Raw genomic sequence first — 15,128 nt, forward strand, 5'->3', positions numbered from 1 at the left:
AGAGAAGAGAAGACATCTGTATTTATAAAATATTATCGTGCTCTTGCTGTTGTCTTTCTTGTGGAAAATGTACTTTTTATTGCAGTTTTGATGTTGCTCAAACTGATACCACGGAAGAATAATAGTTTGCCGAAGTAGGAAGTTGCAGTAACTTGTCTTCTCTGAGTAGGTTAGCATCTGTCGACCTTGGTAAAACTTTCTATATGTCCATGCAGTGGTGCATGTAGAAGAGAGTGCTCCCCAGCCTCACTGAGCAGACATAGGGCAGTAAAATAAAGCAGAAGATGGGAGAGTAATAAGAAGCAAGACTGAGTAAATGAGAAGAAATGCATCTAGATTAACCATTAGGGATTGTTTAAGAAAGATAAAATCACAAGTAATTTTTACTCTACTTTCTGCCACGAAATGATGAAAATCAAACTGTGTTTTGCAGCTTCATTCATCATCATTTTGAATCTGCAAAAGCCCTGTGAATAAATTTCACAAAGCATAAAGGATTGGTGTATTGCTTATCTTAGCAAAGTGTTCTGTTTCCTTCAGTGGAATCTGTGTTTTCTTTGTAATGACCAGATCTACATTCTGGAGTTTAACTTCACCCTTTGTTTGGACAATGTAATGCCTTTAACGTTATGAGCTACATTTCACTGGGAAATGAGAAGCAAAAGCTTGGTCTGTAAGCCAATTGTTATAAATATTAAGGCCCTTCCTCAGAATCTGTAATGGAATGTGGTGAAAACAACACGTCATTGAGCCCCCTGACAAATGATAACCTGAAAGAAGATCTGTGGCAGAATATTACCTGTTGTGAGAGTCCAAGTGCTATGTATATTATGTCCTGCTTCGTGCAACTCACATGTGTCTGTATGCTATCCAACTAGAACTTGTGCACAGATAAGGCTTTTTTTCTTCATCTTTTTTTTTTTTTTTAATTGTTCTTTACAATGTCTAATGCATAGAGTTGTGGTGGACAGGAACTGTTCTTAGAATTACAAACGACTAGTTCTCCTTCATGAGAGAGATGAAGGGGATTGTTACTTCTCTTGGGTGCTTCTTAGCTTGCTCAGGGTGACAGAGTCTCACTCACTGCCTTCCCAGAGGCTACAAGCCCAGAGCTGGGAATGGCAGCACATAGAGAAAAGCAAGGGAGAAAAAGGAATGCCATGGCATCGGAGAGTGATGGCCAAGTCAGCTGCTGGTGAGAAACTCATTGAGCTGGCTGAAGGTAAGGATTTGCCTACAAGCACACCAAGACAAGTAGGAAAGCTCTTTATTTCTACTCCATCTTCTGGAGTCTCTTTGGGTGTTTTTTATTTAGAAATTTAAGCTGTGGTGATACTTTTTTCCAGACAAAACCTGGTAATTTTATTGTGAAAGCCTTCCTTGTGGGATAAGTGTTAGAGAAATCCAGGCTCAGACACTTCAGAGCTCTGGGTTCTTTCACAAGCAAACATAGTGCTTTACAGGCTTAAAGAAGGAGCATCCTTTTTCTTCATCCAAATAAATTCAGCAGAAGACGTCTTGCAATATTTACCTTTGCAACTTATGTTAGAGACAAGTTGCTTGTTGAAGCAGCTAAGCAAAGAAATAAAGCAATATGAATCTGGAGATCCTTTGTGAGTACGTGTGTCATCCTGTAAGCTACACTTTAGATGTGTAGAGTCTCTTCTGGGCTATTTGAATTTCTGTCTATTGCTAAAGTTCAAATAAGTGATGACATAGACTTAGCAGAAGAAAACAGACCTAACATGAGTTGTCACTCCTTCACTCAAAAGCCACCTTAGATAAATATGTGTCTGCTACGCAGAATAAACAGATTGCTTGGGTCTGAATTGCAGTACAGGGAAAGCTAACAACCATCAAGCAGTTAAGGATTTTAATTAACAGGTAAGATTGATCAAGGGAGGGAGGGGGGAGAGCTTTTGAAGAGAAAGTTGAGACAGTAAGTGAAATATTTTTTAGAAGCCATTTTAGAAGCAGAAGCCAAATAGAGAATAATTTGGTCAAAGGGGATTAAGGTAAAATAACTATTCCTTTAATCAGAAAAGAAACTGTGTGAAGCAATCCCGGATAGGCAAGGATGTGACCAACCCTGTAAAAGAACGAAAAAGATGAACAGGTGACTGAGCCAGGCTAGGATGCAGACTTTTTGCCTTTCTCAGTTTTTCCGTGCTATGTAAAATGAGGAACTAAAATCTCTTTTTGCAAAATAATTGCTATCAATGTCTATGGAGAGCAAAATACATCTCCAAGAGAGTGCTCTTAATTTGTTAAAAGGCATTTACAAAAATTAGAGATGGTAGATTTTGCTTTGTCTCAGCACCAATATAGAAACAGCCTGGAGAATATCTAGATAGAACTGTACCAAGAAAATAAGCGTCATTATGTTTACTCTTTACAGTGAGTTGGTGATATGTATTCAGGCTTTCAAGCAAAGAAATTGAACAAGGAGGGATTTCTTTTGACATAGAAAGTAACATGCTGAAATATTTTTAATGATCGTGAACAGTCATCAGCCACATCCATGTTGTGGTACCATGGACTGACTTCACTCTTACCTAGTTTTTTGTGTTTTTTATTATTAGCCATTAACGTATTAACTGATTTATCAGAATGTTATCATTTTACACTGTTAAATTTGCATTCATTACTGTGCATCAGACCTATGTTACTAACTTTTATTGCCAAGATATAAAAGTTTGACATATTTAATACAAGAAAGCAGCAACAAAACATAGAAGAAAGTACATATTGTACCAGCTGGCCTTAGTACAGGAAAAGCTGCAGTAATCAAGGCACGCAAGAGCTCTATGAATAAAACATTTTTGTCTTGTTTTATTTTATACTGTGATATTATTTCCTACATATTTTATATTTAAAAAAAAAAAGGAGTTAGAAGTAGGTTAGAGTGGAGCTTGAAGGAGGACTTTACTACTTGCTTATTAAAAAGTTTGCTTTGAGATATATACATGTATAGCTCATCTGTCCTAGGAAACTTTCACTGCTAATATCTTTCAGTGGGATGATAACTGAATAATGTGTGATTGCATCCCAACCCTTTCTTCTAGCAAAAACATTTTGCAGCATACAATATCAGTTAACTGATCCAAGCAGAGACTTCTGCTATCAAGACAGGCTGGGAGATGTGAAGCTAGAGGACTTGGAGATACTGGTAGATGGGAAGCTGGACGTGAGCCAGCAGTGTGCCCTCACAGTGCTGAAAGCCAACCATACCTGGGCTGCATCTAAAGAAGAGTGGTCAGCAGGTTGAGGGAGGTGTTTGTGCCCCTCTGTTCTGCAGCCTTTCAATACCAAAAGGAGGGCTTTAAGAAAGAAAAGATCAGACTCTTTAGCAGGGCCTGTTGTGATAAGACACAAGGGAAAATTGTTTCAAACAGAAAGAGGGGACATTTAGGTTGGACATAAAAGAAGTTTTTTGCAATAAGGGTTGTGAGACACTGGAACGGGTTGCCCAGAGAAGTGGAGGATGCCCTCATCCTTGGAGACACTCAAGTTCAGGCTGGACTGGGTCGAGCTACAGATGTCACTGTTCATTGCAGGAGAGTTGAACTAGATGACTTTCAAAGGTCCCTTCCAACTTAAACTATTCTATGATTCTGTGATTCCCTTGGCATGGGATAACTGAGATTATGGAGATAGAGCCTCTGACATTCTTCCCCTTTGAGTTTATTAATTCCTAGCAAGCACAGTGTATATAAGCAAGAAGAATAATGTAGTTCCAGTTCCTCTGTGTTTTGTTGATCCCTTGTTCAGGGATCTGACTGCTAACATTATAGCCGAGTGACACAGTTCATGGAAGTCCTGAAACCACTCCAAATTATGCTAAGAACAAGCTATCATCACTGATTTTTGTGGTCCAGTCCACAAGTGAGAAAATAACTGTAGTGAATTGCATTGTACAGTGATAATGGAAGTTTTGTAACCTTGCAAGGGGAGCAAAAAAATTGGGGTCACTTCACCTCTTCTATACCATACTTACTACATAATTTATCCTATATGTGTGAAGACAGTGCCATTGAAAAATACGAAGATTTCACAAAAAAATGTATTGTGTTCCAGAACAGGTGAAATTTTAAGGCTGCAGACTGCAAGAGTTCCTTGAAAAATCAATAGATGTAGATACCATGTCTTCCTTATATATAGAGTTCCTAGGCCATTTTACCGCAGAGAACAAAATCTCAAAGGCAATTTCGCTTTCCCTGCAATTTTTTCCTGTTGATTTCTTCTTGCATTCTTCTTTCATAGCTAAGGAAGCATATGTTAATGCAATCAATTGCAGTATATTTGTGGAATTAATGATTGTCTGTCTTTTCAGAAAGCTTAATAAAATAGAAGACATTCTAAAGTAGTTACAGGAGAAGTGCAGTGCACATTTCTATGGTTTGCAAAGTTTTTTATTTTGGTTCATTATTTCTTGTTCATGCATTTCTTAGCATATATGCTTCACCATTGGTGATATCTGTGTTAAGCATAATAATATTTATATGGGCAGACATTTCTAATTGGGAAGAATATTTTGTTCTGATGAGATAAATCTGAATTATAAAAATTCCAAGCAAAAAGTTCTCATTTATTAAATTTTGATAACCCAAATGAGGATTTTGTTTGTTCGGGGTGTTTTATCTCTCCAAGGCAGTGTTGTTTACCTTAGGAGTTTATATCTTGGTTGGAGTAATGCGTGAAAGTGCTTAAACTCTGAGGCAGGAATTAGCTTGGAAATACTGTTTCGGAGCTATTTCATACATATGAAAGCATATAATAGTTTGTAAAATTCCTCGATCTTGAAGAGACAATTTGTTTCAACATCTGGCAGTTTTAAGTCTGTTGTTGTAAAGTTTACCTCTAATGCAATATATTTTCACGATCAGCATGTACCTTCTTTGTGCAAATTCTCTCTTGCATCTGTTTTTTGGCACATTTGAACCTAAAAGACTTAATTTCTAAATAGAGGTGCAGATAGAAATGTTTGATTCTTCATTAGCAGCAGCAGGAAAATCTTGAATGTATGCAAAAAGAAAATAGATATTTCTTCAGATACTTCAAGATTTAAAGACAGTCAAGATAAGTATTGGTAATTCAAGACAATCTTTGAAGATATTTGGATTGAAAAAGTTTTGCTTCTCTAATCAGATTAATAAAATGTTATGGGTTAAGAAAGGCTGTGTGAAAAGCAATCTGAATTCTTGTCTCAGTTTTATGAGTGGAATGGCAGTGAAGGCAGTAGCATGAATAGGAGATTCTGAAAAACAGAGTAATAACTCAAAAAAGAGAAGACCTGGAGACCTTTATGTCATTTGTAATATGCTAAAATGGAAATAGGAGATAGCCACTGTCTAGTACTATCTGTAGTTAAATTGCTGGGTTACTCTTTGTTATTACATTTCAGGTATCTGTCCTGGTTCCATATGTCATTAAATTTTTGCTTTTAAGAAAATTCACTAAAAAAGTATTACCATGGATAAGGTAATAGCTGAAGGTATTGCTGCGATTAAGAAACCAACTCACAGTAGGAATGTTTCATAATATACTATAGGGAGCTTTTTCAGGGAGAATGAAAATGAGAAAGACATTTTCTATTATGGCTAAATGCTGAGCTGCTAGCACTGTGCCACCGACTCTAGCCAATCATCATGTATTACTTTCTTCTATTGAGTGGGCACTCCGTAGTCTTCAGAAAGTGGAATTCTATCTTGTTGATGGAATGTGCTGTGTTTCAGTAGCTAAGCAAGTTGTTTCATTGCTAAAACATGACAGGCTTGCTCAGACTGACCAAAAGTTCTTTTTGGATTTTTGATTTTTTCTTTCTGTTAATGTTTTATGTGATTTAAAATGAAGTCTGCAAGCATGAAACTTTAAAAAATGCCAATGTTTTAATAAAAGCTTTTCACTAGAACAACACTGGGCAATTAACAAATTGTATGTATTGTTGTCAGGGTTCATTATTTCCATTGCCCATATCTTGCAGTGCTGCAATTCATTGATATCTTGTGACTGATGGGAAGCTCAGCTGCCAATGAGTGGATAAAAAACCCAGAGAATGCTTCCATTATTGGTATAATAGATCATGTTCATTCATATAACTACAAAAACAAAACAAATACTTTCTAAGAGGAGAATAAATCAATTACTTGTGCTTGTTTCAATAGTTAATAAGTGTTGGGTTTTTTACCTCCCAAATCACAGAGAACTAGCTGATAGAAACAGTGTTAGAAAGCAACAGGTGACTCTTCAACTCTGACTGGCCTAGACTTGAAACACCATCAGCTTTGTCTGCTAGATGTCTAGGACAATATAAGATGTGCCATATTAGGTGATCAAATTCTGTATCCCTTCATGTATGTAAGGTATAGCTTTTTCCTTATTTCTGCATCATGTAGGCATCTGGAAAATGGCTATTCTACATAAACATTGAACATTTTGTATTAAATGTGCTATGTCTTCAATGCATGGACTTGATTTGTTATTTAGTGGCTTACCTAGTACTTCGCTTTTTAAAATCTGCCAGGTGGGGTCTGAGGAAGAAGGACCAAAGAGTTAGAGACACAAGGTAGTTACCTGATAAGGGAATGGAGGATGCTGGCCTCTGCAATCTAGCATGAGAACACGGATAGCAGAAGTGCATTACTTCTGAGTGAAGGAAATTGTATTAGAGAAAACTAGGATAAAATCAAATTATCGCTTATAAATCAGAGTCAAACCTGGACACACAGACCTATGACAAAAGGGGATAAACTTGATCTGTATGAACCTAAACTGGGTCAAACTGTGATTTGTAGACCAATGTTTTGAAAAAGAAATGGTCCTTGTTTTAGTGATTTAGCTGAAACTGCAAGTGTATCAGACCTGTTTTAAATTGAAGGCTGAGATAAAATGGGAGTCAGATTTAAAACCACATTGTCAGTTGCTTTTATGATTTATCAACTAAATCATACTCTTTGTAAACTGTTGCATGGAACAATCACTTAGAAGGGTGCTGGGAATTTCAGTTTTAGTGACACTAATCAGTCAACTTTGTCCCTTGCTCTGTGTTTAGATTCCAGAGCTGAAGCTGCCTTCAAATTTCTTTATCTTCAGAAAGGGTAAAATGGCATCTACAATAAGAAACATGAACATTTGCATGGCTTAAAATATCCACTGTTTGCTGTAATTGATATCAGAACACTGAGTTGGAGGAACAGCTTCACGAAAGTGCACTGTTAAGTGGACTGTGATTCCAGTCTTTTGATGATTGAAGTGCTCTTGTCTAATTAAAATAATTGGGCTCCATGTAGCAGTATCTGGGTGATAATTGATTGTTCGTGATGCTCAGATTATATGAGATAAACTCACAATTCTGTCACACCTTATATATAGTGGAAATTTGTGACTTGGAACTAGTTTTTTCTCATTACTCCTGTCCTGTTCAACAGAGTGCCTGGAAATATCTCTGACAGTCTGGGGACAATGTTTTATCATGTGGCCCATCAGAAAATATAAGGAGTGTAACATAAGAAGTAAAGGAGAAATAAATTCTGATTATAGAAATATCCATTAAATTCTACTTATGGGAAACTAACTTTTGTCTTCTGGCTTCATATTCCATTTATATATAGAGTAAGATTATTTTTGCTTTTATGACATAGGGGAAATGCTGATGGAAAAGTATAACCGTCTTAAACTGACCTGTATTTCCTTCAGCTAATGGATTAAAACTCCTGGTTTTAACAGGCTAGCTGAGCTTTCATGTTTACACAGTTTATGTACTGACTGCAGCTGTATAATAGATAAGATGAATACAGATACCTTCCAAATTAGCAGAACTAGGGGTTAATGGAAAACTTGATATGAAGAAAAAAAAAAAAAACAGATCTATCACTGAGGCACTGGAGGGGGAACAATAATGCAATCAGCAAAGACTGTACTTTTAGAGAGAGGCAGCAACCGAAGGCAAGATCCTCATTGTGTGAGAAGCTCATTTGAGCAATCTTCTTAAAACTTTCTGAATTTGAAGAGGAAGGAGAAACACAGGCTGAATGCAGAAAATTGCTTATAAATGAAAAGGAAAATAAATGTGAATCAAGATAGGATTATTTATTACCTTTCATATAAAGGCCTCCTGAGGCACTTTGGATTCTATTACTGCATTAGTGTAAAATGCAAGAGCTACTTAATCAATGGGAAACTATAGAGTAAAAAAGATAGGAGCCAAACAGTAAGATCTTAGATTAGAATGAACCTACTGACTGGCAATTGTAGCTTAGCCATGGAAAAAAGTTCAAAGTTCTGAATGCTAAAGGAAAAATGTACTCTTTGGGTGCCACAATACACAGCTTTTGTAGCACCTGTAGCCTTTGTTTCATTGAATATCAGACTGAAAATCTGTAACAGAGCTTTTGAGATGTAAGTTTATTCTGCATAAGTTCTGGATGTGGCTCAGGGCAGTCTGGTCTAGTGGTTGGTAACCCTGCCTGCAGCAGGGGGGTTGAAACCAGATGATCTTTAAGGTCCTTTTCAACCCAGGCCATTCTACGATTCTATGAAATACAAATACGGAAACTGGCTGTGTTAGCATGGCGCTCATGAGTAATTCCACCTCTTTTTTTAATAAACATCTACTAAAAGGAGTGTCCCAATAAAAAATGTTTGTTAGCTTTATATATATGTATATGTATTTCTTCATTATCTGATTAAAGAAATGTCCAAAGAATTTCTTTCTCAGCCTTGCCTTGGCTTTCTGAAATGGGAAGTTCCCTATTGGTGAGCTAGGCTCTTGGCTCATTCTTCCAAGATAACAACAGCATTTTTCAAGTATTAGGGCACGAAATTATTATATATTGAGACTGTGAGACTCTGTGATGAAAGGGTATTGCATAAAATCCACACTACAAGCACACCATGGAGAGGAGCCATAGAAAAGGTTAGGGTAGTGCGCATTAACACTTCCTAGCTCAAAATCCTTTCTGTTGAAAGCATACAAGAACTTGTCTGCATCTTACCATTGCTTATCATTGCTTAAGCTTGGGTTTACAGCTCTGCAGGATTTTGTACTATATCTTTGGACAACATTTTGTAATTATAACAGTATGTCTGTGGAATAAAGAGTGGCTGTTTTTTCTTTTCACCAGTCTAAGAAAAATATTTGCATTATTTCCAGATACTGTATTGAAACCAGATTGACTGGGCACTCTGTAACATATTTAGTTGCATACAATCCATAAAGAGTAAGGGGAAAAAGACAATAAAAGATTTAGAGATAAATAATATGATTTATTTATAAAATATAAGTAAGCATAATTTCCTTATAGAAAATAAATATCCTTTACAATTTTTAGGTAGAGCTGTTATTTTGTGATCAACTTCCCTCACCACTACTGCTTCAGAGTTATTTAATAATGAAGTCACATATATAACTTTATTATTTCCAAACAATTTCAAAGAGGTAGCAAAGCCACCATTCCACAATCAAAGTTGATTTTGAAGTGCTGAAACAAAGCTGATTTTCAATTATCAGAGTCCAAAAAATAGCATCTGAAAGCTGTCTTGACTGCTGCAGAACTGCTGTCTTTTCATGTTGGCTAAATCAAAACAAATAGATGATGCTTATGAAGCTTCAAACAAAAATCCACTTCTAACAAAGCATAAGTGTAAAAAAAAAATTCAGCCTGAAAGAGATTATCTGGGGAAAGTTTTAAGCTTGTGCAAGTGAGTTTGAAATAGAAGTTGCATTTCAACTTTAACAATGATAATAAGGTCACTAAGCTGTAATAGAGTAAAGAGAACATTGTGAAGTCAAAGGCAAATTACAAAAATAAAGTGAAATGACCAAAAATAAATTGCCAAATTAAATAGAAGATATCTTTATGCTGTAAAGTAATAATATCCTTACTGAAAAGAAAACATATAGATTTGGAGAACAATGACTAACTGTAATTCAGTGGGAAATTGTAGAAAAAACAAACTCAATATGTGCTTATAAAACTATCATAAGGCAGAAGAAAAGGGAAAATTCTGAAAAGCTTCCATTCTGTGACTAGAGCACTTGACTAGGGTCAGAAAATCATGGGTGAATAACCAAGTCTCAGCTACCTCCACTTTATCCTTACAGTTCTCAAAAATGAAAATATTGGTACCATTCTTATTATTTTTTTTCAAAAGCTTTTATGTTTAATTGGGTGATAATAACTACCAGTATAAACAGTCTATTCTTCAGGCATTTACAAGACATAAATGAAGAGTAAGAGTAAGAGTAAGTTTTTACATACTGGTGGTTCACTTGTTTGGACTGAGTCACCAGTAAAATAGACTGGTTAAGCTTGCAGCTATTTCCATATCAAATAGTGATAGGATGTTTTGTATTTAATCTCTGTCATTTTCTATTTAATACTAGTGAAAATGCTCACGTTTGTAATACCAAATAACAGCAGTGATTAAGTCCCCTCTGCACACTTGAAATGGCTATATTAAAAAAAAAAGATTAATTTTTAAGTCACTAATTTAAAGCCAATGGCTAACATTACATATGCTGTACAAAGAAAAAGTAGTAACGGATTGTCTTCTACAATAGTACCATAAGTAAAGAAACCTGACAAGACTTACTTTTCTCCTTACTTTTCCTTTCAAACTAAACTGAATGTAAGTTTTATTGTCCTATTTTGTTTAAGAAACTTCGTGTCTGTTAACTATTCACTTTGAAATTTCTTAGTCTTTACGATGAGGATGCTTATGTTAAAAGCTTATTAAACAGAGCCATTCTTTAAAAGTTTTAATTAGTTGAATATGCCTGTTGATAACATAGTCTTTCAGTGACATTTGACCTAAGCAAGAAAGCTAAAAATCTGAAGAAAAAAAAAAAGAATAAAAAGCAGAAGACCAAAGCTGAAATCCTCAAGATCTCCTCTGGAGATAGAGAAGGAGTAAAAAAGGAAAATGAGAGCAATAAGGAAGCAGTCTCAGGGTGAGAGCTGAGAAGACCTGGCAGGATCTTAATGAGCATAGAAGATTCTCAGAGTAACACCAATATCTCCACTCTATCCATTGACCTGTGGAGTGAGAAATATCTCCTGCATTTTGTGAGAATAGCTGGGAGGGAGAGAGAAGGAGCTTTAACTTGCTTTCTGTGCTGGAACTCTTGACTCTGCATGAGGCAGTATGAACACCTCTGAATGCCTGCATGGTGCTCAGTGACCAGGCAGAGATGGAGCCCAGGCAGAAGTAGGAATTTCCCTACAGATCCCTGACAAGGTCTGAAATTCTATATTCTATTGGAAAATGTTTAACTTATTAAATCCTTTGATAGGTGAGCCTGGTATAAAGGAATAGAAGCGTTGGTTAAAATATGTGCCTTGGCTGTGTGTATTCAGCACACATTGGGAAACTGCCTCCCAAATCTGTGTAGATACGAAGACAGAATTGGGATGGTTATATCATAAACTGTAACTAGGAGGAGTGCTGTGAGGGTGTAAGAGGAGCAGGGGGAGCAGAGGGAGAGAACTGTTAAGTGGATGAAAGCTTTAATTGTGCAAGAGCTGGATGTACAAGTAGCGCTCCAACCACATGACCATGCTGTTTTGCATCCACTCCTGTTTACTGCAGTGGATTTATGTGAACACAAATTAATTACAACCTATCAGATGTTATGTTTTCAAGCATCTACAGGTATCATATTGTAAAATTCTTTATACTGACAGGAGGTTTTATCTAGGCATGAAGTGCTTCTGTAAAGTTATGTGGGAAAGCAGCCACATTTGGAGATGGGAAAAAAATACAGCTTCCAACAAGTTGCTTTGCTCTAAGGAAGCATCTTATCAGATCCTTAAGTTTTATGAACAATCAGAGTGAAAGCAACTGGTGGTTGGTGAGTTAAATAAATCAGACAGCAAATAAAGTCAGCAGTAATTGTACAGTACAATAATGGCTTTTATATGCTGCTGTTGTTCTCACCAGTGGTATTTTCATAATATGCATCATAAGCTTTCACTGTTCTGGAAATACATTAGTGTTTTTGAATTGTTTTTGTTATAAACCATGCAAATAGTGTTTCTCCCTGTGGGAGATTACATTAATTATTAGCAAAAAATCTCTTACATGATTTTAGTCAACAAAGAATGAACAGTTCAATCACTATTTTCAAAGTGTGACATATGACTATTCAAAAACTGTATAAAAAACATTTAACCCATGCTGAGTATTACTGCTGAAGAGATGGCACGTGGCAGAAACAAATTGCCCTAATAACATTTGCAAATGTTTAGTAGTCACAAAAAATGTTATCTGTATAATACAAACGTTCTCCCCTTCATTATTTTTCAGAAAAATAAAAAAATATTAAAATAATTTCATATGACTAGTGGTCAACTCTTGAAATGAAGTTTGAATCTTTTAGACATGTAGATTTTCAGAATAAGTCTCCTAGACAAATACAAAAAAAAAAAGAATCAAAAGATACTTCTGAAAATGATACAAGAAGAAAACTAGGCCCTCAAGAAATTATAAAAATGCAAATCCAAGTATTTGACAGGAAATTAGTATAACCAGAAGGAACTGAAGAGTTCAGTAAGTAAATTGCATTAAGGACACAATGGTGAATTGTCTCAACGTAAAGGACTAGAAACAGTCAGGGAAGACCTACTTAGCTGAACAAAACCCTTGTTTATACTGTGAAATTAAGAAAGAATTGCATAAAAAAATGCTGGAATCAGATAGAACAATAAATAATACATGGTGGAAAAACTCAGGAAATGTGGGACATGAAACAGAATACTTCTAATACAATATGGAATCTATGAAAGAATATTAAGAAAGCTTTCCAAAAAGAAATAATATAAACTGTAGCATGCAAGATCAAGGAAGATGTTAGCAGGCTCCTCGTGGAGGAGGAAAATATTATCATCAAACAATTCCAAGAAGGCAAAAGCATTTCCTTGTTTTCTTTCAAGCTTCATTCAAAATCTCAAACCTGCTCAGGTTAGCAGATCTATAAACAGTAAAATAGGAGAACAAATACAAGCTATAGTGGGGATAAGAGGCACTAGAGACATACTTTCAAGTTAGTTGAGGATGAGGAAGTTTGTCTGAGTGGAATGACTGAATAAAACTAAGAACATGAATGATGAAACAGAATATGGGTAGGGAAGTTTTGGAAAAAAGATGAAAACATGACGTTTTAGTTATTGGGACAAAAAACAGCGTCAGAAAATATGATTTTAACAAGAGTTATCACATCAATCTAACCCTGCTATGTCGACATGATAGTCTATAATTCTATTCTGTGACATGTGGGTAGGAGAGTAGATGATGTCATTCCTCTATATTGATGCCAGTAAAACTTGAGACATCATTTCATATGAAATTCCTTCAGACAGACATGGAAGATACAAAATTAGGTGACAATTTCATTAGGTGGGTGTGTGATGAGTTGGAAAACTGTATACACAATTTATCAGCATTCTGCAATTGAAGTGCAGGAATGCTTCAAATCATGTTCTTCAAGCATCTGTCCTAAGGTTGGCAGTCTTTAATATTTTCTCTGATGCCTTGATGAATGATTACAGAGTAAGATTATTAAATTTGCATATAATATATAGCTAGGGGGCAGCAAACAATTTGAAACTTGTTAACAATTCAGTCAGGACAAACATAAAGTTTCTTAGACAAGTACAAATGACCACAGAGAGAAGTGAACAGATTTTTACAGAAAGAGTAACATTGCAGAAGGTAATCTGAGAACCTGGAAATTGCAATGGATCACAATCTGAACTCAAGTCAAAAATGCTTTAGTACAAAAGAAGAAAATGCTGAGCCAAGTTTTATAAATCACTTTTATAAATTGTGTTCCCTACTCCAAAACTACAAATTAAAAATACATTGAAGAAACCTGAACTACTGATTAATGAAAGAACAGCCGTGTTTTTCTGTCTGATGTTATGATCCAGTTAAAGAGGAAAGATGACCATTGCATTAATGCTTCTTGTCCAGGGAAAGTTTCTTTTTTTAATTTTTTTTCTTTTTTTTCACGGTCCACTTGGTTCTGAAGAAAATAAACTTATGACATGTACCAACATATCTATTTCTCCATATCTGTTCAACTCTCTGGTCATTCTAACCTCTAGCAGCTTTGCTTTAGAAATAGAGTACCAAGAAAAGCCAGCTGAAACTGATTAAATCAATTAAGTGCAGTATTGCTGAATGCGTATATGCTTTGGTGAACAACATACATAAACCTAAAAAGGGTATATATCCCTGGAGACTTTCTAAATACTGCTTTAAAGAAAGCCAGTCCTACCTCAGAATGCCATTACATCTTTTTCACCTCTTGTGAGTTCCAACAGCCAAAATTGGATTAGAAGATCTTTTTCCTTAGAATAGCCTGCTGCTTATGAAATGATATTGTTGATACTTCATGATAACACCAAACAAATCAGTCTCTGTGTCACAGAATAACTGCAGACATTTTATGAGGAAAGAAACATGCAACTTAACCTTAAAAAAAAACTCAGTCCCGTAGTCCCCAGTTTCAGAGCTCCCAAACATTTGAGCTATCACTCAGCTATTTGGTTTGGATATATATAGCCAAAACTGTAATTAGATTCATTCTGCAATTTACTTCAAAATTTTCACTGAAACTGAAATTTTACATATAACATTGTCTAAAAGGAAGGAAACTGTCTGGCTACCTCCATATGCAGCATTAATATTAGAACAAATAAGTGAAAATCAGGGAAAGTTTCAGTAACTAAATCCTTTTTCTTCTAATTCACATTTTCTGCCCCATAAATCTCACAAATATTTTGTTGAATTTTCCCTTGAATGGGGAGGTAAGTCACCAGCTTGTTCGTTCTCCTTCCTTTGTTTTTTAGGGCAATTTTTTTTTTCCTCAGTAGTGATTAATAATACGTAGTTGTGTGTGTGCATGTGTATGTTCATGTACATATTTTTTCTATAACTAGTGGGATGAATTTACTATTTTCCATAGCTTCTTTGTACTATTTGAACTCTATTATTTAGTCCTGTGCTTTCAGCCCTCTTGCCCCTTCCTTAGCAAGTTCTATGAAAACCACACTTGTGGTAAAGCCTCCATCGAGCTTTGTCAAGCAAAAGAAATATTTTAGTCTTATTTTTTATCAGGCATTTTC

General features: G+C 35.6%; 1 protein-coding gene across 1 annotated transcript in view; it reads left to right on the forward strand.

Annotated features, from left to right (window-relative positions):
* PRKN (parkin RBR E3 ubiquitin protein ligase) overlaps window positions 1–15,128 on the forward strand; it is a 121,686-nt gene that overhangs the window by 12,747 nt on the left and 93,811 nt on the right. The gene's annotated exons all lie outside the window — the stretch shown is intronic.

Source organism: Meleagris gallopavo, chromosome 2 (assembly GCF_000146605.3).
Source record: "Meleagris gallopavo isolate NT-WF06-2002-E0010 breed Aviagen turkey brand Nicholas breeding stock chromosome 2, Turkey_5.1, whole genome shotgun sequence".
Classification (NCBI taxonomy): domain Eukaryota; kingdom Metazoa; phylum Chordata; class Aves; order Galliformes; family Phasianidae; genus Meleagris; species Meleagris gallopavo.